General features: G+C 33.8%; 1 protein-coding gene across 8 annotated transcripts in view; it reads right to left on the minus strand.

Annotated features, from left to right (window-relative positions):
- Positions 1-26513, minus strand: part of LOC145293910 (uncharacterized) — a 192060-nt gene that overhangs the window by 123631 nt on the left and 41916 nt on the right. For 2 of the 8 annotated variants that reach the window (XM_080140725.1, XM_080140715.1), the window contains exons 2-3: positions 13684-13766; positions 9719-9769 (exon numbers count right to left, since the gene is read on the minus strand). The exons of 2 other annotated variants lie outside the window; for them this stretch is intronic. The gene's annotated coding sequence lies outside the window, so the exon portion shown is untranslated. The remainder of the gene's footprint in view (positions 1-9718; positions 9770-13683; positions 13767-26513) is intronic. 4 more of the 8 variants (XM_080140724.1, XM_080140719.1, XM_080140722.1 and 1 more) reach the window with 2 other exon arrangements.

Genomic DNA, 26513 nt, shown 5'->3' on the forward strand with positions numbered 1-26513 from the left:
TAAACACTTGAAATTTTAGATATAGGTTCCTTGGACATGGATCTAACTTAATAACTTGATTTGAGCCCAAAACAATAAATTTTAAGGGGTCATAATAGGGGTCAAAGTTTTAAAAAATTGACAGCCTTTTTTTTTTTTTCCTCAACATACATCTCCAAATACCCAAGCAACACCGGGCACCCATGCTAGTATATCTATAAAAGTGAATGTGTCTGTGTCTGTGTGTCTGTCTGTGTACATTTCCCTACGCAATAACTGTCAATTTTTAGTCTACAAACTCAAAATTTGATATACAGGGTACTGATATTTGGGAAAATCGATGTGATCGGTTTTTGGCTAGAAATTTGGCTGTTAAGGGGTCAAAGTTCAATGATTTTACCTTTGAGAACTCTACCAAACTCGTCCGACAATTTTGGGTTTAAACACTTGAAATTTTAGATATAGGTTTCATTAGACATGGATCTATCTTAATAACTTGATTTGAGCCCAAAACAATAAATGTTAAGGGGTCATAATAAGGGTCAAAGTTTTAAAACATTTGACCTCTGCGGTCTCTACCAAATTACTCAGACAATTTATCGTTTAAACATTTGAAATTTTACATAAAGTGTATTCAGAGATAGGGCAAGCTTTTTCATCGGTTTGGGTTGAAAATTTTTAGTTACCAATATATAAATGTGTGTATGTATGTTTACATGTCTGCCTAAAACTTTTAACAGAGGCGACTGATTTTACCAAGATCAGTATCGTTTAGAAGTTCAACCTTTCATACGACAAATATCAAAAAACATCAACATCTTCACATTCAACTAGGCACTTTTCTACAGGGAGGGGTCGCTTTTTTCACCGATATTTTTGAAAGATATCCTCTCCTTTCAATTGTCTAGCCTTAATGTAAACATAAGTCACTTCAGGTTTGGCGGTGGTTGTAACCGCAAAGACGTCGGGGATTTTTCCCATTCTTTTCCTCATTCACAGTATGGGTTCGAGCCTGCTTTCCTATTACCACTTTTTTTTTTTTTTTTGTTCAACATACACTTCCAAACACCCGGGCAACACCGGGCACCTATGCTAGTATATCTATAAAAGTGAATGTGTCTGTGTGTCTGTCTGTGTACATTTCCCTATGCAATAACTCTGTCAATTTTTAGGCTACAGACTCTAAATTTTATATACAGGGTACTGAGATTTGGGAAAATCGATGTGATCGGTTTTCGACCAGAAATTTGGCTGTTAAAGGGTCAAAGTTCAACGATTTGACCTTTGAGAACTCTACCAAACTCCTCCGACAATTTTGGGTCTTAACACTTGAAATTTTAGATATAGGTTCCTTGGACATGGATCTAACTTAATAACTTGATTTGAGCCCAAAACAATAAATGTTAAGGGGTCATAATAGGGGTCAAAGTTAAAAAAGATTTGACCTCTGTGGTCTTTACCAAATTACTCAGACAATTTCTCATTTAAACATTTAAAAAATAATTTAAAGTTTGAAACACTGAAAGTCATTTTTTTTTTTTTTTGTATTCATCCTGGGAAACAAAATCTGCAACGGAGCACAGCTTTAAAATATACATATTTTATAACAACTGACATTTATAAGGCTTCATATATATATATATATATATATATATATATAGATATAGATAGATAGATAGATAGATAGATATCCATTTAACTAGAGTGTGGGCCAAAGAAGTATAAGAATAGTAAAAATTTCAGATCATAGAAACCATAGTGTAGATCAATTTGAAGGTTGTCTTAATCAGCATCAAACCTTGGAATTCCAATTTCCACTGTTAATCAAGTAATTGTCTAATTCATCACAGAGTGAACATAGCCAATATCATCTTGCTTAGGTCAATCAGGACTGACAACAATCATTGTCATATAATGGTCATCATTATATCGTATGAATTAAGTGATTCTATTGTTAGCATTGGTTTCCCAGATATTTTTCTAGTCAGAATTATTTCTAGAAAGACATCAGGTTCTTATGGTTGGGACTACATGAAGGTTGCCAACATCTTAAGTGAAAGTGATTTTGTGGAACGAATTGGATTAGAACTTGGAACATCCAGGGCGTCAGTCTGTGTCATTAACCACTTAACCACTGTCACCTATTAATGTTAATAAGAGTATCTGTTTGCTTCTCTCACGTATGTGTATATATGCGTGTGAGTGTGTAGTTAAAAAATACAACAAAAAAAATAAATAAATCTTAAGTGGAACTAAATTCGAATGATGATTAAGAAAAATTACAAGAACACCTAAATTGATGGATTTATCCGGACCACAAGACAGTCGAGACGATGAAGCTGGTTGCTATTAAACGAGGGGAACCAAACTGGCATTTGTATTATGAAGACAAAAGGAAGTTAAAGATATCAACCGCAATCATTAAACAGTAAGCAACTATGGCCATTAGAATCCGTCGCAGAAAACTGAAAGGGCAGACATAAAAGCAAAGTGGAGACAAGAAAAGGAAAAAAAAGAAAATGACCTTTGCTTCATCATCATTGGTTTAACATCAGTTTTCTATGCTAGCACGTGTTGGATAACTTAGAAATTGACTTCCAAACTAATCTATCTCTGGCCAGGTCTTTATCCCTCTATTCCTCTTTCTATTAAGTTCACAGTTATTATTTTCCTATTATTTCCTTAGCTTTCCTTATAAACTGACCCTGCTACCTCACCTGTTCTGCAGCTACTAACTTTGTCATATTCTTTCCCATTTTGGCGATAAGGATTGATTGTGCATATTATAAAAACCTGTATAAGAGCTAAATATGTCCTAAGATGTTGTCACATTTGGGGAGGAGCTACTTGGAGCGTCCTTTCCTGCCTCGACAGGGTACAAAACTGACTTTGAAATCTAGTGGGCAATACCCTTTTCTCCTTTCTGCTGCCTCTTTCTCACAGAAAAGATGTTGCGAGCCTCTCGCTGCTCTTTCGTTATTTCAATGGCAGGTGCTTGACTGAGCTTAACCTTATGCCTGCGCCCAGTAAGTATTTCGCAGCAAACACTCGACTAGCTACAACAACTATCAACAATTTCCCTTACTTTTTATCTGTGCCTAAATCTAAGTGAAAATTCTATGAGCAGATTTTTTTTTCTTAGAGATTCTCATCTATGGAACACAATACCATGAAGCTGCTTCCCAGCTGACTATGCCATGGTTGTTTTCAAGTCAAATGTAAACAGGTCCATGAAAAACCGTCCTCTAAAATAAATTAACTTATCAAATTTTCATTACAGTACCTATTAACCCTTATCCTTGAGTGGCCTTCAGGCCTTGATCAGTGGTGATTTTATGATGTAAAACAAAAAAAACAAAAAATATTTAGATTCTTCAGGCTACCGTTCTGATCTTGAGCATTATTTTCACAAGGTGTCGGTTTATGTAACCTCCAACCTTTTTCAGGTGTAACTTGTCGAACTCGGGAATCTGCACAGAATTTTGAATGGAACCCTTTATTTAATCCTCGGGAGCTGCATGCTCTTGTTCCATGGCATAGTGGATAAAGTGACTTGTAAGTTACACTCTTCTAGAGGTTGAAGACTCAATTTTCATTGCGAGCAACACTGAAGACGCAATTGCAAATTACTCTAACAAGAAAATCAAACTGATTTTCAAGAAATGGAGAAAAAAATATAGTAAGTTGAAATAAACATGGCCTTATTGTATCGAGTATAAAATCTTTCAATAGGCTTGCAAGATTTTTTTTTCTCAGAAAGAAAGAAAAAAATCAAGCAAGCAAATATGATTAAAAACATCCAAGCTAACATAAATGCTTCAATAAAATCGATGAACCCCCACCACCACCACCACCGCCCAAATAAAAACAGGAAAATAAACTTGATTGAATTGATTTTAAGCTTAATTTTGTTCAGAGATGGGCAGCCAAGAAAATAAAATGTTATGTTGATGAACAAAGAAGAAAATGGCGTAATCCCTCCCTCACTTTGTAAAACATTCGCAATAAATACTCATCTTTCTACAACCACCGTCAACAATTTTCTCCACTCTCTATCTGTTCTGAAATCTAAACAAAAATTCCACGAACAAAGCTTTCTTGGAACTGTACCGCAGGTCTGCTTTCCAGCTGACTGCAACATGCTTGTCTTTAAGTCCAATATAAACAAGTTCTTGTTGAGTCGCCCTTTTAAATAATCAAATTCTACGAAATTTCCACAACTGCTGATCACTGTACTGTTATCTCTCCGACTGTCTTAACCCTTATCCTCGAGTGGACTTTATGCCCTGATAAGTGGCAACTGATTTGTAAAAAAAAAAAAAAATTAAAAAATACTCAAATTTATATTTGGTTTAATTTGCAAATATTTTGTCTTCAAATGAAAAAGATTAAGACCAAAAAATCAATTGGATAAAAGAATTTTATTCTTGCTGTATTATGCCCAGAGAGGGGGGGGGTATGAATAAGAAAAGACATGAGTTAAAAACATGAAAAGTGTGTAAAATCTTTTCTTTTTTCTTTTTTAAATCTCTCATGTTAGTCTCGAGCAAGATCTTCAAAACCAAGTTCTTAGAGCGTTATGGTGTGTCCACCCTACGGATAATAATAAACTCTTCCACTTACTATAAAGACTGAAATAATATGTTTCAGCATTATCACACAAGGTATGCACGAGTCATGTGCACTTGGCAGTCGGACTGATGTATAACCACACTCTTTATTTGTTGTATTTATTTTCATATTCAATATATTTCGTTTCCACTAATTACCGAGTTGTTTCCTTCAGGACCATAACGGATAACAGAGTTTGTTACATATTCTGATTTTAAATATGCCTGGTACATAGGCAGACCCCAAAATATTATTTCAAAGTGTTGCAATACTTTTTATATACATAGTAAGGGTATGATTAAAGAAAATTGGAAGGTTCTACTTATAGACATTGGCGATAGGAACTGACGAATCAAATGGATCCACATTCTGCCAACAACCAATCAAAAACCAGAATTGCCCCATAAAAATATTGGATATTTTAGAATTCCCATGCATTTTTTTTTTTTTTTTTTTTTTTGTGTCCACAGGAGAAAGATCTTTGCTTCTGTCCTGCAAAATTTTAAAGTCCAAAGCTTATACAGATCAGCTATCCACCAAAAACTCTTCTGAAATTAAACATGGCTTTCAATTCAAAAAAACAAAAAAAAAACAAACAAAGTAATTTCAGTTTTGATCTTTCTGAGTGGACAACAATTAGAAACACACTCATTCCCTTAACTGGTTTAACGTAAAAAAAGAAAAAAAATACTGACTGACAGTTTGGCACAGTTTTAGAGTTTTTCAATCAGCTAAGAATGACAAAAGATAGTATAATCAAATTTGGGTCACACTGTATTTTTATTTTTATATTTAAATTAAATTTAATTATAGTATAGTTTGTTATTAAGGTAATTTTTTCGTTCTTTGCACCTTAATACTCACTTTTAAAATGACGACTTATAATAGGTGTTTGGGTATGCTGAAAACGAATATCACATTTAGCGTTTTCTAGATTTCTTTTTTTTAATAAATGTCAATGGCGTTCGCCATTCTTAACATGGGGAGGAGGGGTTGTTTTGTGACATTCATGAGCATTAATAGTTTTCATTTGGAGAAAAACATGACCACCAGTAAAAACATTGGATAATAAAGGTCTTAATATCCAAAAACTACTTGTCTGCACAAAATTTAAATGTGATATTCGTTTTCAGCATACTGGATAAAGTACTTGGTAAAATTCAATTGTAAATGTTACACTCTTCTGACGGTTGAATCCTCAATTCGGGCGGCACTCAAAACACAATTGCAAATTATTTAAAATTTCTACCTCGTTATGTCTGATGGAATGATTGCATGCTACACCCATGGCATAAATAAATTTCGTGCAGATTAACCCAGAGTTTGTCAGAAGGATTCCAGAGTTTGTCAGAAGGATTCCAGAGTTTGATGGAAGAATTCCAGAATTCGGTAGAAAGATGCCAAAATTCGGTAGAAAGATGCCAAAATTTGCCAAAAAGGTGACAAAAATTCGCCAAAAAAGGTGCCAAAAAGGTGCCGAAATTCGCCAAAAAGATGCCAAAAATCGCCAAAAAAGGTGCCAAAATTCGCCAAAAAGATGCCAAAAATCACCAAAAAAGTGCCAAAGTTCGCCAAAAAGGTGCCAAAGTTCGCCAGAAAGATGCCAAACTTCGCCAGAAAGATGCCAAACTTCGCCAGAAAGATGCCAAACTTCGCCAGAAAGATGCCAAACTTCGCCAGAAACATTTCAGAATTTGACAGTTAAATCGGCCGAAATATTAAAAAAACAAAAAAACTAAAAATGAGAACAGTAAACTGAAAAATCCAAATGATAGTCTGTATGTATGCGAGTATAAACACATCATTTGGAGAGAAGAGAGCCAGTGTTAAGTAATCCACAATTACTCACAAGTTGGGAAAGCTATGAAGAAGCCTGCATAGTACCTGTTTCAACAAACTATAATGGGAAAATTAGATCAGTCTTGAGGCAGTCTGTGTTTGCTAGAACTGTAATATTACACTGTTGTGAGAAACTAAAAAATGACACTTTTCTTTCTTTCTTCTAATTACCATCTTCACTCGCTTCCAACTACATCTGCACGTTATCAGCTGAACTGATTGGACAAGAAAATTCACCATCTTGCAATTTGAATCCTATTCAGACACTTGTTCAAAATTGTGTTGATGCCACAGAGGAAATTTAACCAATTAACAAATCCATCCAATTATTAAGTAAATACTATAATTAAATTGAGACAAAGAAAGAGAGAGAGAGTGAGTGAGTGTGCGCGCATGTGCGTGCATGCGAGAGCATGAGCGAGGGGGGAAGAGAGGGGGTAGAGAGGGAGAGAAAGAGAAAAAAATAGAAAGACAGAAACAGTGATATATAGAGAGAAAAGAGAATGAGAGAGTTAAGAATTACAGTTTATTTGGGATCAGATTACCCCCTCCCCACCCCACCCCACAGACACAAAAACAAAACATCAGCACTTCTTGACCTGAAAAATCGATTTGGAAAAGATTCGTTTCTAAAAAAAAAAAAAAATCTTTTATTAGACATTGTAAAAGACTTGCAAGATGTGCTAGAAATTATCTGGAAATATTTGATTTTTAAATCGGTCAATTCAAAGAGTTTTAAAGAAAAATATCTTCACTTGAACTTTTTTTATCGATTAAAAAACTCACTTTAAAAAAGAAAAATAAACAGAAATGAAAGTAGATCTAAAACTGAAAGAGGCAGGGGCAAGAGAGACGGGTTTTACATTTTATAAGTTCAATTTTGGGAGAAGGACCTAGGACTATCCTCAAATTCGATAAGATTTATTGAAATAATTTTCCATAAATTTAGAGTTTTAACATCAGCATACTATCTTCCACACACACTAGACCCCTGCTCTCGGTGTGTCAAAAACTTCGTGATAAATATTGAATAATTCGACCCCCTGTCTTTCCAAGCTTATAACTACTCGAAAAATGTAATTCAAGCCCTAATTTTATTTTGCAATTAAAGTAGCAAGGACCAAGGTTTCATTTAAAAAAAATAAAAAATAAAAAAAAACAACAATGTGATATAAAAAAAAAAGTTTTTAAACTTCGGACTTTACAGGTAAATTTCTAAAAAAAAACACATTTTTTTTTAAATTAGAATATATTATTTATTGATCTTTTATCTTCAATTTGTGATATATAAAACATTGGTAAGTAAATTAATTATTTACTTTTTAATAGATATTTCGAAATGGGGGGGCGCGAATTAAAAAAAACTTTTGTCTAAAATATCATATTCGGTTTATTGGAAAGAGCATAAAATTTCACGTTGACCCTGAAAATATTGTAAAAATAGAATCAATAGAAAAATTTTGATAGATTTTTAAAGTTTAAAAATTGAAAAATACTGAACTCGTAAAATTCAATTAATTTCATTACTGTTTTTTAAAAAATAAGAAAAATATTTCTATTACTTTTTATACAACTTTAATAGTTTATTTTGGAAGTATAATCCATAAAGAAAATAAACAACCCACTTTTAAAAGAGAAATTACGAGTTTTTTTAATATTTTATTCGCAGTTTCGTGTTAGGGGTATAAAAAATTCCTACAAAAATTCTGATAGACCTACCCCTGCTCCAAGCCCTGAACCACATATTACCATTTTTAGTCTATCATTTTGATTGCAATATGGTAGTCTTCAAGTCCAATGTAAACAAGTTCTTGTTGAGCCGTTCCCTTAAATAATAAAATTCTACCCAATCTATACCATTAACGATTACTAAATTATCACCTTACATTCATTAACCCTTATCCTCAAGTGGCCTTTGGTCTTTGATAAGTGGTGACTTCCTTGTACAAAAAAAAAAGTTCTAAAGTAAAACTTTCCTTTTAAGGCCACTATTCGCCCATGTATGGAGTACTGTTGTCACATTTGAGTTGGTGCATCTGCTGCTTGTCTCTCACTCCTGGACAGGGTTCAAAAGAGAATCGCCAACCTGATAGGTCCTGAACTGTCATCTAGGCTTCAGCCCTTATCCCATCGATGAAATGTTGCATCCCTCTGCCTGTTCTACAAGTACTTTAATGGTGAATGCTCTGATGAACTACAAGCACTTGTACCTCCTCGACGTGACTACCCCCGACAAACCTGACAAGCAGCTAAGTCTCACCCCTTCACAGTAGAGATCCCTATGTGTAAGAAAGCCTTTTACTCCAATAGTTTCTTCCCCAGAACTGCTAGACATTAGAACTTCCTTTCGGGATCCTGCTTTCCTAATGCAGAAGTTCAAGTGTAATGTGAACAAACATCTTGCTACTCATCCCCCTTCATAATGCCCCTGCAACTTATGTCCCCGATAGTAGCCCCCTACTTCAAAGTGGCACTGTGTTTGGGGTGAAAATTGATTTTAAAAAAATAAACAAAAAAAACCCACAAAACCCACGACATTATTGCATCTTTTCTTTGATCAAAAATAAAAACAAAACACTAAGCAATTTCGGAACATGATCATTGTTATGAGATCGTTCTCTAAAATCTTAAGAGAGGATTATATATATACAATATATAGCCTAGTGGTAGGGGATTATGCTTCTTACCATGGGGTCCCGATTTCGAATCTTGCTAGATTCAGCCAGTCTGAGGAGTCATAGACGACGAAGAACGTGTCAGTAGATAATTATATTTTAAAAATAATACATATGCCGCTCCCCATTTGGGGGTACCAAAATCGGTTAAAGGGAAAATTATTCCAAACTCGCATTTAGGTAAAAATGCACTTTCATATACATAATTGAATTCATTCAAAAAAATATCATAAAACAAAAAAATCTACAAAAAGCGATACATTCAGTCGTGCGAGATAACCTAGTGCTAGGGGGTGTTATGCTTCTTACAACGAGATTTCGAATCTTGCTAGATTCAGCCACTCTGATGAATCATAGACAACGAAACACGTGTCAGAGAATAATTATATTTTAAAAATAATATATATATATATATATATATATATATATATATGCTAGCAGGGGGACTCCCGTTCTTGTCAGTTGTAAAATACGCTTAAATATATTTTAATCCATGCTGATTTCGTATTTATTATTACAGAGCCAATTCTCTATTAAATATTGTTTTTATATACGTAGTACTGATTTCAAAAGTTAAAAAAAAAAAAAAAAATCAAAACATTTAGTGTTCTTACCGCATTCCTTCATTTAGCGTTCCAGCCACGTTGCCTACCGTTTGAGTTAACCTGACAGATAGATAAAAAAAGATTTAAAAACCACTTCTAGGTACTGAGTGAATTTGCGCATAGCATGGGTAAAACTAATAAAAAATATGGCGGAAAGTTGAAATGAACATTTTGCATTTCAACTAGCCGACATTTCTGTATGTGTTATTCATCAATCCAAACAAAGATTTTACTGTTATAAACCATCCGACGTGTATGATTACTATTTCCTATTAATTTCAGTGTTAGGTGACCAGTAGTTTAAGAGTTTATCACTTAAACACACATACTATTCGAGATAAATTATATATATATATATATATATATATATATATATATATATATATATAATTTAACATCTGTTTTACATAATAGCATTCATTGGACAGCTTTTAGAAATCTACTTCCAAACTAGCCTATCTCTACCCAGGTCTTTTTTTTTATCCCTGTTTCTCTCAAGTTTATTCTAATTACTTCCTCGCAGGTTTTCTTTGGCCTTTCCCAGTCAACTGGCCTTGCTATCTCAACTTTTCTACATCTACTAACACACACACACTCTCATTCTTTAAACGTGCCCATATCACCAAAGTTTTCTGCTTTGCACACTTCTCCCTATACTCTCCAGAGTTAATCTTCTTCTGATGAGGTCATCAACCAATCTTTCAGACTCCTATTTCACATCCGTTGTATCATTCTCATATAATTTCTCTCGATGCAACAACGCATGCCTTCAACCCTCACTGGCCAGGTTCCACTTTTATATATCACACTGTGTAGACATGTCTTTCATTGCATTTTTCTAAATTGTGTTAACCACAATATTCTTTTTATTAACCGTTATCGAATTTCTAACCACAGGGAAATATTTTTTGACAGTTAATCATCAACCCATATCTAGCCATCTCACCCACGGCGATATGTACAGCTTCATACAGATTTCCAATGTCTATTCTCAAGGCCTTCTCCAGACAAAATTGAAGTTTTCACAACAAAGTCTGATATACAAACAATGGTATAATCAACAAAAAAAAAAATTAGTAATTAACAACAGGAAAAGCCACTTTAATTTATCTCTTTTTAATGTTTACAAAATATTTAATAGTATTTATTTCGATTTTATTTTTAATGTTTACAAAATATTTTAATAGTATTTATTTCGATTTTATTTTTAATGTTTACAAAATATTTTAATAGTATTTATTTCGATTTTATTTTTAATGTTTACAAAATATTTTAATAGTATTTATTCCGATTTTATCCCTATATATATAAAACTAGCGAGGGGTACCCGGCGTGGCCGGGTGTTTGGGGGAGGGGGCTTAAAAAAAAGTAAGTATGAGGATCGAACCCGAACCCTTGAGGCAAAGTTGTAAATTAAAGTGTGAAAAAAAAAAAGAAGTGCGATGTTAACGATTGCCCCACTGCGAGATGCTAACGGAAACACGTTTGAATCTATTTAATTAGTTGGATTTAGCAGGTGCCCGTTTTAATGAGTTAATGAGGTCAAGTTTGAGTGCGGGGATAGTATTCATTTACTGCTGAACGCTTTTTTTCCCCACCCGCAAGATGTTATAGGAAAAAGACTAAGCCACATGCAGCGAGCGACAAATATTGAATATTTATCTTCCCGAAATCGAGCAAATTAAATAGACAGGCGAGCTTCGTTGTTAACTGTGAGATATTACGATTTGTATGTGATATAAAAAGTTTTAAAAAGTTGTGAACCGACCGACCGGTTCTCTAAAAGAAGCCTTTTGTAGACACACAGAAAAAGCGAACACACATACATACATAATACATTTTCGCTTTTATATTTATAGATGAACCCATTTTTCCCCCTCTGATTTTGACCTTAATAGGATTGAAAATCAAGACATTTCATGCAAATGTACTATGCACAAACTGCAGCACATTATCTGAGGTATGTTATAGGCCTATTACCTCTACACTTCCTCGATAATCATGGATTCCTATATTTTTTCTGGTGAGAGTTCACGGTCAAAATCGGTTAGAATCAATGAAAGTTGTAAAATCTTTTCTCTCTAATAAATTCCTCCTACACCCGCTACCACTTACACCGTTGCAGATTCGTTCACAAGGGACAATACGAAGAAACACCGGTTTGGATTCGTAGTTGCTTAAAAAAAAATGGAATGGCATTTTAACGTTCCTTTTTGTTTTCTACTGGGTGAAACGCACCATTGGATTTAAGCGAATTGATGATTTATTTAGGCCATTTTTTTCCCGCTTTATTTCGTTTTGTAGTTAACTAAAAAACTTGAAGGGAATTTCGCTTTATTTCGTTTTGTAGTTCATTAAAAAAAAATGGAATGGCCTGGGTGAAACGCACCATTGGATTTAAGCGAATCGAAGGGTTATTTATGCCATTTTTTTTTTTCGCTTTTCGTTGTTTTTTTGTTTTCGTTTTTCAGAACACATCCATCATCTTTTTCCCTGATTTATGCTTTCTGTTTTTCCGATTTCATTTTTAAAGTTTTACGTTTGTTTGCTTTTGTTGTTGTTGTTGTTGTTGTTTTGCCGATTTTTTACAGAAGTTTAACATCGTTTTTATTTTTATTTTGATATTTAAACAGGGTTATTTCTCCGCTTATTCTTTACTTTACTCCCCCCCCTTCCTTTATGCACACACCTCCAAACAACCGGGCAACGCCGGGTACCCCCGCTAGTTTTAAATATTCCAACAAATTTTTGCTGGACATCAAGAATACGATTTTCAAGCCCTTTTCATGCCATTTTCCATATTTTCGAGGTCTTTTCAAGGTAATAATGGAAATAAAGCCTTTTCAATACAAAACTAAAAAATCAAAGCCTTTTCAATACAAAACTAAAAAATCAAAGCCTTTTCAATACAAAACTAAAAAATCAAAGCCTTTTCAATACAAAACTAAAAAATCAAAGCCTTTTCAATGCAAAACTAAAAAATCAAAGCCTTTTCAAACCCATGCGAACTCTGATATGACTCTTTCATCCACTGATCAAGTTATTCGTTATTTTGGATAAGCACCATCATCAGACGACCCATTTGAATGCTAGTCTATTCTCCATACATATAAGTAATTAATCTCAATGACTGGTGTCGATTTTGGGTTTGCCATATTCCTGTTTGTTTATAAAGTCATTTTAATATCAATCCTTTACTGCTTTATCGAAAAAGCCACATTTGTTTATGGCTTATGAAAGGCAGATGGCCTAGTTCCTATTTATTACCAGCCATTGGGGAATTTTGCTGATGCAACAACACACACTGCTGGATGTCATTGCTCCATATCATCACATTAGAAATTCACATTTCCCAATGTCTTGAGAAAAGTAAAATAAATAAATAAATAAACCGACTCTTTCTTTCTTATCAGATTCCATCATTCTTGTGATTAATTTGAAAGCAAGTTTTCTTTTACGAGAACCCGCCCCCCCCCCGGCACATATTGGTATTACCTCAGCATTACATTTGCTAATCGCAATGTCTTGAGAAAAATAAAAATAAAGCAACTTTCTTTCTTATCAGAGCCCATCATTCTTGTGATTAATTTGAAAGTAAGTTTTCTTTATGAAAACTCGGTGCATGTTGGTATTAACCCTTTCAAACCTTGGCCAGGGTTTTTACCTCGGCACCAAAATCAACAGATTCCAGACCATTCTTGTAATGACCCTTTTCACTGTTGATTGCGAAATAATGAAATCCTGTCAAGTTCTAAGAGGTCCACCCTCTCAGGCTTTGTTTTCTCTCTTTGAGAAGGAGTTAGTGTATTGCTAATCGCCTAAGGCGCTCCTACTGGGTAATGCCGACAGGGCTGTCCATACATTTTTTTGCTCTGAGTGCTCTTCCTCAGCGTGGGGGGGGCACTGACTTTTCAATCCCACTTTTCGACTCTTGTGTCACATTATTTTGCAGTGGATGAGAAATGAATACTAACCCTTTCAATTCCACAACATCGTTATTTCGAGTGCACCTTTTCTCGACAATATTTGTCTTTACCATCTGTTTCGTGTTGTGGTCCTGTAAGGGTCAGGAAGAAAGACAACTCTAATCAGTGGAAATAAAAAATATTAAACAGAAAAGCAATACAATAAATTAAGAATGTAGGTATACGTCAGTCCGATTGGCACAAGTGCAAGATTCGAGCATAACTGTGTGCTAAAGCAGAGACATAGTTTTCCGGTTTTTATATTATTATTATCTTATATTATTAGTATTATTATCTGTAGGGTGGACACACAACATTTAGCTATCGTGAATACTTCATTCTTTTCGTCATGACTTTGTATATTGCTCTTCTTACTTCCTTCTTTGCGACTAGATACGCATCCTTATTCACTAAACAGGATGGGCACCTTTGACAACTGAATATTTTCGTTTACTAGCCAAATAGAAAAGTTACCAGCCAAACCCACATGATTTTTAGAATATGATATCCTAGTTCTGTGATGGGTATGTACATCATAAATATTTTTCTGTTTTTTTAAATAAGTGTAATTCTAAATATACAAATTTTATGTTAATACTTGAAGGTAACTATATTCTAATTTCTTCAGATATTTTTTTTGAACAGCCTTTGTTAAAAAAAAAAAGAAAGAGTACACTGTTCTATTAAACTTTTATTGTTTAAATAATTTAACTTTGTTTTATATAAAATAAATTTAAAAAAAAGGTTGAAAAGATATTTTTCATTCAGTAGTGAGCTTTGGAAGATTGTCAGTGAAAGAAATACAATCACAAAAAGATAAACCTTTCATTATTTCTAGTCGCCACTTTGAAAAATCACTTGCAAATGCGTCTGTTTCACTCGCAATGTAGAGACCTGCTAAACTTTGACAGGCACCTTCATTTCCACTTTTTACAAAAATACATTTCTCAGTTTCCTCGTTCCACCACCATGTCACCCTACACCAGTGATCGGCAACTCGTTTGACCCTGCAGGCCCGTTTGTGTTATAATTATAACTAGAGAACCGGACGAAGATCATTATAGAAAAAATAAGGAAAAATTACATATGCAGACCCCTGTCAACCTAAGCACTTAAAACATAAATAATTAAAATACTGTATATTTCGGCGTATAAGACGAGGTACAAAATTGGAGCAAATTTTCATAAATTTGTCATATATCATTTGTGTAAGACGACTGCTAAATCACGAAACCATGTTTGTTTAGCATAGGCTAGAGATTGCAATGCTCGGTATCTTATGAAATATTGGTTTTTAAAGATGATTTTTTTTTTTTAATTTTAAGGGCATAAATATACGGTAGATATTAAGTAATTAGGAAAACAAACTAAAATCTAAAATAAAAAATCAAAAAAAAATCACCTAATCACTTTTTCTCAAGGAACATCAAAATACTTCAAAGTGAAAAATTCAACTGAAGTAAAATGGATGAAATTATGACATGTATGTTTGAAAGTGTTATTCAAAATTGTAGCACAAACGACCCCCTCCCACACAAACAAAAGCGAAACACATATATACAAGCATATACACTTACATATGTGCACATGCGGTAACATCCACACATTCATGAGGCATGAAATAGAAAACTGACTGAAACAACATTGTCTCTTTGAAGTTGTCCCCACCTAATATGGTTGGTGAAATTGGCTCTCAGTTTGTGTTTTATATTTTATGCAGAACTGGAGGTGATTAGGTTTTGATTGTGCTTTTGTGGTCATAGTATTCAAATTCGATTGGGTGAATCAGATGAAGATAACAGTAGGCCTTTTGTTTAATTTGAAAGCCTCATCTCATGTTAAAGATAGAGTTACTGGTAGGCTCGTGGGCTGATCAAAATCCATTCGCAGCCCATATCTGGCCCGCAGGTTGCTGACCCTTGTCCTACACCTTAGAGTCTTGTCTGTTGCATCCAAGTGTATTTTTCAACGTCTTCCAGAATTCCTGGAACTCAACACTCCATAACTTTGTATATCACTTTTACTTAGCCAAGCACATGCAGTTTCCATCATGACCAGAAATTTGGAGTGAGGGGCAGAAATTTTAGTTTTAAAAAATAGTAAAATAGGAAAAAAAAACAATGATGGGAGTGAGGGTGTAGTTAAACCGTAAGGCCAAGTCTGAGGGTGGTTGCCAATCAGGTTAGATTAAACTTTGATTTCATTACTATTATCTGAAATCTGTTTCCAACTCCTCCAAAATGGAAACTGTATAATTTTTGCATCTGGTTAAGTAAAACAAAGTAAATTTTCTTGTGTTTCGTAACAGTTATTTGTTGACTTTTTTTTTTTTTTTACCTCCTTCATTGTTGTTTAATGTACCTTTGCAAAAAAACAAAACAAAACAAAAACAAAAAAAACAAGAGGTATGAAGAAGAAGAAAAAAAACTATACCAAGAAACTAAAATTGTCATATCACCCAAATAACACACTTTATTATTATACAAAGATTTTTTTTTTTTTTTGTTAATGTAAAGTAAGAGACGTGAATGTTTCTGTATTACTGAGCAAGCTTTTGCCTACTTCTGTGTAGGCCGGGATATTATTGCAAAATGAAAGCAAAGGAGTGGAGGTAGTATAAAAAAAAAAAAAAAAAAAAAAACGAAAAAAAAAACTAAAAGATAAATTTTGAAGTTGGACCGATTCCAGAGAGGAGAAAAGGCACATATTGCCCGTACGTGCACGCATTTGTGTATGGTGAACATTACAGAGTGGAGGCCAAAGGATACCACCGTGTTTCTACCTATATGTATAGGGTTAGGCGGGGGGGGGGGGCATTTGCTAATATTGGCTTCCATTGTTACAGAGATAGTAGTAGTAGTAGTAGTAGTAGTAACAGAAGAGAGGCGGAGGAAAAAATAATAGGTACAAAAAAAATGAAATGGAGGAAGGAAAATAAGTGTATATATATATATATATATATATATATATATATATATATATATATATATATATATATAGAGAGAGAGAGAGAGAGAGAGAGAGAGAGAGAGAGAGAGAGAATTGTTCAAATGGCAAGAGAAAATTTTTAAAAATATGACAGTACATAGGTAACGAAATAATAGAAAATATGAAAGGACAAAGTGAAAAGAAAACATTGTTCCTATTTACTTGCCTCCCCCGAGGGCAGAGTTGGACACAAGGTCGATTTTTAATGTGGAGAAAAATCGATCTCTCCAAAGAGGGGCATTCTGGATTGGAACACAAATAAAAATTGCCTCAGTCTAGAAAGACTTCTCCTTTCATTGACCAAGGACAGAATACTCAACGTATAGCATCAGAAAAGATACTATACTTCTTTTGAATTTATTTGCTTCCCTATGAGAGTAAAATGTGATACAAAGTCAAGTCGTTTTTAGTATGGAGGGAAAACTAGCTCCCCAAAAAGTAGGCAAAAATACAAATTGCCTTAGTATAGAAGGGTTTCCCCTATATTGATTAAGAACAAATTAACTTAAGTGTAGTATCAGAACAGATACTACACTTTGTTCCGAGCCAAAGGATCAACATTCATAAAACATTGTTAAGCACTAAACTAGTTTCCGTTCTGAAAACATTTTAATATACCTTTCAAATAACTTTCAGATAACTGGCTTTTAATGAAAAAGATCCTCATCTAATAATTGTGTCATTGATGCAGATTCCGAGTCCTCCTTTTCTTCTGCATTCATCCTGCACAGCAAGATTCACACTTGATTTATTCCTCGGGTCACCGGGTATATTTACCAAGTAGTTTTGGAAATAATCTTTCACAAGTCCTGTTGCTCGTATAATTATTGGAATTATCGAGATCTTCCTAAAGTTCCAGTTTTTTTTTTTTTCACGCCGTACATGCACAATAAACCAAGTGCAGAAGATTCAAACAATTGTGCAAAGGGACGGTTAGAATCTTAAAAAGATCTCTCGGTTAGAATGTACGAAATGATGGATGAATATCTGACATCCGGTAAGACGCCTGATTTCCAACTAGAACAAAAATAAATAAATAAATAAATAAATGGAGAATTTCTCCCTGCTCCACCATACACGGTCTAATAACCAAAAAAGATGGAGTCTGACCATCTTGAGATATGATTTATCTAACCAATTTTGTTTCAGCTATTCTTTAGACCTTTTCGCCCAGAGACCTCAAACTTGAATCCAGTTTTCATGATGGTTTTGTCGATCTGGACAATTCATGTTTGCCATACCTGTGCAGACAATTTTCCCCTCATTTTGTCCAAGATCAGCATAACAGCATGATATTGGCATATCTATATATTTCAAAGATGGCAGAGTATGGTCAAACCAGAAATTCAACATCTTAGTAAGAATTTTTTTAAATAAACTGTATTAATTTGCAGAAGTTGAAATGTATTGTGAACAGACATCTTGCTGCTCAACTCCTCACAGTCCCCCATCAAACACGATCCCAAATAGTAGCCACTTATGTTCAAATGGCAATATGTCTTGTTTGGGGTGAAAAAAGAGTAAAACATATTAGTGATGGGACAATTCCAATATTGTAAGCACAAATTTTCCTGATTCTTGGTTCCGATTGTCTTAACACTAATGTGTGTGTGTGAGAGAGAGAGAGAGAGAGAGAGAGAGAGAGAGAGAGAGAGAGAGAGAGAGAGATGCAAAGTTAATTTCATTTGTGACAATATCGGCTAAATAACAAGTCTCTACAATGAACAGAGCAAAAGTTATTGCTGCTATTTTTGTAGTGACCTTGACATCCGAAAGTATGTTATTTTGACCAAGTTTGTTGATGATTGGTCAAGCGATGTGAATGCCAAGTTGTACAGAAACATGATAGCAAACAAACTCAACCAAAAACATAGCTTTCACGTTGGCACAGATAATAAATTTACACTGTATTTAAATGCTATGATTTTGTTATGCTGATATTAAAATCAATAAATATTTATATTATTTCATCATTCATACCAGTAATAGAACATTAAGTCTTAAGCAACCAAAAATGTTTTTAATCGTTTTTGAAATAAGAAATTAGGCAAAAAGTTTTTTTTTTTTTTAAATCTGATACTCCTAAAACAAAAAAAGATATTCTCCCCATCACACACACACATATATCATTATTTGACTATATCTTCATATTTGAACATTAATTTAAATATCTTTTTTACATCTTTATATAATTTTTCGAACATTACAGCTTTCAATTATTTTTGCACTAACCAGCAATATTATATAACAGGCGTTCCAAAAGTAATGCCTCCTATTTTTTTTTTATTCCACTCAAATGGATCAGAGGAAATTTCGAATCGCATTGTTATGATGACTGAACGTATGCATTTATGATCTGAAGGTTTCATCTCTGTGTTGCAGATGTTGACGGTGTGAGACTCTAAGAAAGCTACCTCTGACGTGGATGTGCATCAGAAGCAGACGGGAGTTATTGAATTCCTTCATGTAGAAAAAATTGAACTGATCAACATTCACCGGCGCCTGTTGAACGTTTACAAAGCTGATGCAGTTGATGTAAGCACAGTTAGGAGATGGATTCACTGATTTCAAAGTGGCGATAGAGATGTGCACAACAAAGTGCACTCTGGACTTTTACGACTGAGGCATTGTTCATTGCTTGCAGAAGTGCATTAAGAATAACAGTGACTATGTAGAAAAATAAATTCTGAGACACAAAAGGTCACTCGTTTTAATGGTACCGCTACCATCATTATAGCTCTTCAACATTTTAGTTTTTGAGTTAAAAAATAGGCAGCCTTACTTTTGGAATGACCCTCGTAGCAAGTCTATAAAAAATTATTTTGCTAACCATTGTTCTCTGAAGAAAAAAGCCAAAATTTGAAACTCAATGGAATAAGGAAATAATCTACATTATCCTGTATTTCTTGTTTATGAACAGTAAATTTTGCAAGTCATAATTTGTATAATTTTAATCCAGCCCCCCCCTTTTTGTTTCGTTTTCTTTCTTTGAAGATTGTAATGCTGGGTATGGGGCAGCCAAACCAGCTGCCAACATTGCCCTGCTTTTTACTGAAACCAACCGAGGCTCTTTTTAGTATCTTCATTGTTCCCTTAAGTGCAATTGTCTTGATCTCTTTTGCACTTGGTTCACCAGGAATATTAGTTAGGTAGGACTTCAGGTTCTCCTTCATAAGCCCTGTGGCACCTATAATAATTGGTATGATTGATATCTTTAAGATTCCAGGGGTTTTTTTTTTTCATATCCTACATGAGACCTTGGTATTTGGTCTGTTTCTCGCTTTCAGCTCTGTTCAGACCTCCATCATTAGGGACACTCACTTCAACCAAGGTTGCCACTCTTTATGTGTGTGTGTGTGTGTGTGTGTGTGTGTGTGTGTGTGTGTGTGTGTGTGTGTGTGTGTGTGTGTGTGTGCGTGTGCTCAGTATGGGCTATACTAAGATTACTATTGCGAATTACTGAAGACGTTTACCCAGTCATAGCTGATTAAACGAGCGCCCACTACCCCTGTGGACTAAATAAAGGGTTCCGTTGAAAATTCTGTGCAGATTCACAAGTTCAACAGAAAGATTCTTGAATTTGACAAGATACACCTGAAGAAGGTTGGAAAGTACATCGGACGAAGTATTGTGAGAATAATACTCAAGATGAGGACCGTAGTCCAAATACTACTCAGAGTTATTCACCAGCAAAAGGAGGATCTACTAAAATAAATGTGGGTTTATAAATACGAGTAGAAACTAAAATAAAAGATACTAGGCAACAAATCAATCATCCAGCTGCTAGCGTTACTTGTCAACAGATTGAATTTTAGAAATTCTGCATTTATTTGTGAGATTTCTCAATTATTCATGGGTTCCAAATTGAGTTCATAAACGTAAAATGTTTAGTCAAAAGAAAAAATAAAATGATTCTATTTTTCTTCTTCCATCAAAAAATGTTTTCTTCCAGATGTCGACAGAACAGAAAATACTTTTGCTGAAGACTATTTTATTTTGAAAGTACAGAGACTTTTCGTTCAAGCAAACTGGTTGAATGAAAAAAAGTAAAAACGCCAACAATCTTCCTCACTCTCTATTTGTATCTGTGCCCAAAACTAAACAAAAATTCCATGAGCAGAGTTTCTTTCCTAGAACTGTCCGTCTGTGGAACACAATATCGTTTGTCTGCTTCCCAGCCGACTTGTCTTCAATCAAATGCCAATAAATTTCTATTGAGTTACCTGTTTAGATAATCTAACCCAAGTTTCCACCATGACTGATCTCGTCTCATCATCTACCTAACATTTAAACCTTATCCTTGAGTGGCCTCCGTGCCTTGATAAATGGTGACTTTTAAGTAAAAAAATAAAAATAAATAAAAATTCCTCTAGAGTAAGATGGCACACTATTTTTTTTCTTAGCTTTACCGTTATAATCTACGACATTGTCCCTGTGGGGGGGGGGGGCATGAACAATTAAAGTGTATGCAACATCTTTCTTTCAATCCTCCTCCACTCCTCTTTTGGTTGGTTGTTTTTGTTTTACGGCATATCAACCCTTTTCAGGTTATTTAATGCCGAATCCAGTGATTTTGAAGAAACATTTTTAATAGAATATATTTGTTGTTTTCAAGTCGGTTTCTATTTAACCCATAGTTGGGAGCCTAACAGGTACTACCCCTCCAGGTCAGAGTGGATCTGGGAGCAATAGCAATTAAAGGGTGGTTCCACACTCCCCAAAGCCCGCAAGATGGGGCCTCACCACCGGATATAGTTTAAGGTCATATCCATGACCCCTCCCTCTTGGGACAGAACAGATACTACACTTTAACATATTTATTTGCAAAATATAAAAACTTCCCATTTACGATAAGTTAGGTACAAGACCATTTAAAAATATGGAGAAAAAAAAGGGCGTCGTTGGTCATGCTTGGTCACAAATAATTTTTTAAAAAATGCCAATCCTAGTTTCAACAAGAATCGTCTCAGTCGCCACAATTTACGCTAGAGAGTCGTCCTAATGAAGATATTCCCAAATTGATTTGAAAATTTTATTTTATAAATATACATACAAAAATTTAATTGGAAGAAAATGGAGAGTGAGAAAAGAACCAAAATGTGATTAGTAAGACCCCCCCCCTCAAAAAAACCTTTCTAAAAATAAGAAACCATGCACTGTTCTCAAAAGACAAGAAAGTGTATTTCAGTTAGAGTTTTAGATAAAAAAAAAAAATCAAAAACCCACTAAATGTCGGAAACCTCCCTGCCACTTCCATCCAACTATAAATTAAAAAAAAAGAAAATACCTATATTCTGTTTAAGGCAATATTTTATATATATATATATATATATATATATATATATATATATATATATATATATATATATATATATATATATATATATCACTTTGCAGGTGTGTCTTAATGTATTTCAAATTAAGAATATAACTACAAATTACTTAAGACTTCAATCCAGTTATGGTTGATAGAACAAGAAAAAATTTCCTTGTGAATTAAATAAAATAAAATCATTCAAAATTCCGGATTCCAAACTTTGAAAAGATATATCTAAAGAAGGTCTGAGGTTAAATTGGCTGAAATTTTATGAGAATAACTTCCAAGATGGGAACAGTAATCTGATTAATCCACGGTTGTCTTTTGTAGTTTTTGACTTTTAGCTGGAGACACAAACAGCAAATTGCATTTTATATAATAGATCACACAGAATAAACAGGTTTTTATGACAATCATGTAATCAATTTTGCTAACGATAATGCTCATTCTGTGATGAACCGAATGCAATGCAGGGTCTGTACACAAAAGGCATTTTAGTTGTCATTAACAAAGCAATCAATAGAAAAATAATAAATACCTCGTACATACACAAGTTACCAGAAGTGGGAGAGAAAAAAAGGGAAATGGCCGTGCATATGCGCAAATCCCATGATGCTAAGAAAACTACTCTCGTTTTAAATATTTATAAATATTATTCAATAGTAACCTGTAAAGCAAGTTGCGTTCAACTTGAAATCAGGAAATTAAGGAATATGGCTTGTGATGAAATGTGTACAGCTCAAAAATGACCCTCCCTTTCAAAATTGAAAAAAATATATATAAACCTTTATCAATGCAAGACTTTAAGAAAATTATCAAGAATTTAATTTGGAAAATAATGAACACACACACACACACACACACAATAATATTTCACAGGTAGCAGTTTCGTTGTTACACAACTCATCAGAATGGCTAGATGTAGCAGCATAAGAACCCAGAGTTTCAAAATCAGGATGCAACAACCCTGCTAATGAAGGTGGAAGAAATTGCAAACTTAAATTTACTTATTACTCATTGCAGGATACTGATAACTGAGAGGACTTAATTCTTTTACAGAAGAGTATTGTGTTGCGCTAAGTGGAAACTATCATTTCCTTTAGTAATATATAAAAATTTTAGATAATTATCATGGTGTTCTTTACCATAAAGTTAAATTCCAACAGATTTCATAGATTACATATTCTATCCATTCCGATAACTCTTTCAGAAGTATACTCTGTCCAATATATATTATTAAAATAACATTACCTGCATATGTATACATTGCATCCTTAAGGAATCATCAGTGTGACCATTCAAGCTAGTCGCAGGATTCAAAACCCAGAACAAGAATCACAATTAACTCCAATTCCAAACATGCTAATCAATCAGACTACAATAAATGGCTACAGACAAGATGAGAAATAAACCTTATATGTGTGTCAAGGAGATGGACAGCTATAGTCGGCTGTCATAACAGTGTTTAACAGGTAGAAATATGCATTTTAACTTGAGACGGGTTCTTTTCTTATATATGTGTGTGTGTGTGTGTGTGTGTGTGTGTGTGTGTGTGTGTGTGTGTGTGTGTGTGTGTGTGTGTGTGTGTGTGTGTGTGTGTGCGTGCGTGTGTGTACGGCATTTATTATGACTGAAAAATGTATGACATTGAAAACCTGTTGGTCTGTATTTATTTGCCGTTTCAACTCTTTATTTCTCTCCATTCTTATATTCATAAATGAAACGAAATGTTAGGTTTTCTTGTTTATAAAATATATTGTGTACATTTGTTTCTTTATTTTAACAATGCTGAATACATGCGTGAAGTTTAATTATATACAGTAGAACCCCGGCATACGATGGCCCCAGGATACGTTTTTTCCCCCAGATTACAATGTGGAATACAATGTTTTTTCGGCCCTTAATTACGGTATTTGCCTCGCTTTACAGTGTTATTTATAATGTTATTTGATTATATACATGTGTATTATATATTGTACTGTATTTTATTACTAAGTTTTAATGCCGTATCTCGGGGTTCTACTGTATAAGAGAATATAATCACTCTTTGTTGTTGTTGTTGTTGTGTTTCCAGACAGCTGTTTCGTCCAAATCACTTATTCTTGTTCAGGAGGAAAAAGCAATCCCTCTTGGTTAAAATTAAAGCCATAAAAACGACATTTTCCAATAAAAAAAGATTAATATTAAAAAAAATATTACTCTTTAGTTATTATTCTTTTTCTTCAAGATATTTTTAATTATATATATTTAACGAGGCAAGCTACATGGTACATTTGTGTTTCACACCTAGGGAAATTGATCAGGTTAACTGCAAAGATTAACAATTTATATGACTGGAAAAACAGAACAGACGTTACGAGTCCAGCTCTGCTCTATCGATACTTTTATGGTAGGTGCTCGACTGAGCTCCAATCTATGATCCCTCCTGATAAAACGAATGCAACAAATACTCGCCTAGCTGAAACAACCATCAACAACATAACATGGTCGTCTTCAAATCTAATATGAATAAATTCCTATTGAGTTATCCTCTTAGATAATCAAGCCATATCCAAGTTCCACCTTAACTAATCTTGACTCATCATCTACCTAACACTTAACCCTTATCCTAGAGTACCCTCCAGGCTTTAATAAATTGTGACCCTCCAATTAAAAAATAGAAATAGAAATTTGAAACACTTAATGTGCTTTTCTTGAAAAAAAAACAAAAATATTTCTTTCATATAATTAATGTTAATAGAAAGAAAAAAATTCACTTATCTAATACTATTTCTTGAAAAAAATGTTTTCGATCATAGTTGTTTCAAGAAAAAAAAATTGTTTACGCCATTACAATATAAAAAAAATGTTTTATTGAAACTTTTCTTGCTAAAAAGAAAAACCTCTTAGGTACTTTCCATGAAAACAGAAAACAAAAAACTTGATTTTCATTCATAGTTGATTCCATGTTTTTGTCTTAAAAATATAATCCGAATTTTCTCCCTAGAACTGTCAGTCTGTGGATTGGAATACCGTAGGTCCACTTCCTGACTGACTATAACATGATCGTCTTCAAATCTAATATGAATAAATTCCTATCGAGTTATCCTCTTAGATAATCAAGCCATATCCAAGTTCTACTGTGACTAATCTTGTCTCATCATCTACCTAACACTTAACCCTCCAGGCTTTAATAAGTTGCAACCCTCCAATTAAAAAATTAAAAAAAAATGATTAAGATGAAGTTTTGGTAAAGTGTATACTATCATCAGATATGTAAAAAAAAAAAAAAAAAAAAAAAAAAAAAAAAGAGATATTCACTGTCTTTTCAAAAGACGCACTTATACTACAAAAAGCAAAGACAACAAAGACGTATTGTATTCATATTATCCATAATAAAGCCCTGTAACAAGATTAAGAACAACTTTTCTGGAGATAAGATTTTATGCAAAATCTAATGATGATCATTTTTATTTAATCTGACCATTTGATTTTTGAAGACTTGCAATTTAAGACAAAATAAACGAAACGTTAAAATAGTGCAATAATTTTTTTTGTAACCTTTTCACTATCAACTATTTAAAATAAGTTTATCTTGTCTTTCTTTCGTGTATATGATAAAAGAAATGCAATTTTTCCCGTTTGGACGAAACTACCTTAGGTTGACAACAGATGGCACATAAAAAATTACTATGTTTACGTCATTATCTAACTATAGACCGCAATTACATACACATTTCATTATATTAAAAAATTACATTTAGTCCGAGGAGCGCCATGACCATCATTGTCCTAAACTAAAGAGAAAGTAAAAATTTCACCTTTACTTTACTGTCTACTCTTACGACACCATTCTACACCGCATTCTTTTATACTTCTTTCTTCTTTTCCTGGGTGTTAACCGTCAGTAACTGTCCACAGATTTTCAACACATACGCATATTCTTAGCCCTTACATCAAACACAAATAATCATTTCTCTCTTTGAAAATATCCGGTGCAGCTGATTGGATGAGAAGTATTCATTCTACAATTCCAGCATTCGGTTATTCCACCAAATAAACGAACAGTTATCAATTATAAAAAAAAAATCGCCGCCATTTTCGGTAAGTTCATATTAGTCTTAGGTTTTTTTTATTATTATTATTGACGGAATTATTCCGCTTAGAATTTACGAACTTTTACTATTTGTTTGTGAAAATATTACAGTCACAAAACATAAATCATTGACGATACTTCATGACCACTTACTCGAAAATACTTCTGCTTACAGTCACTCGGAGGGAGGGAAAGTTAGAGATAGAGAGATACAGAGAGTGGAAGTGAGAGACACACACAGAAATAAGCCGTTTTACAGTATTATTTGGGTACAACAAGGCGTTATAACTCCACAACCATTTTTCGTTTCTTTCTGCTGGGGGGAGGGGGTTCGTTGTTTACACCCTGTTTTTTTATTTTCGTTTTTGAAAACATCCCATTCAGCGAACACTCATACACGTTTAGCCAACTTCCTTGAATTGTTTAAAACAGATTAATACATACCTTATCCGACGGGGA

The sequence above is a fragment of the Euprymna scolopes genome, chromosome 15 (assembly GCF_053919585.1).
Source record: "Euprymna scolopes isolate OS-2025 chromosome 15, ASM5391958v1, whole genome shotgun sequence".
Classification (NCBI taxonomy): Eukaryota; Metazoa; Mollusca; class Cephalopoda; order Sepiida; family Sepiolidae; genus Euprymna; species Euprymna scolopes.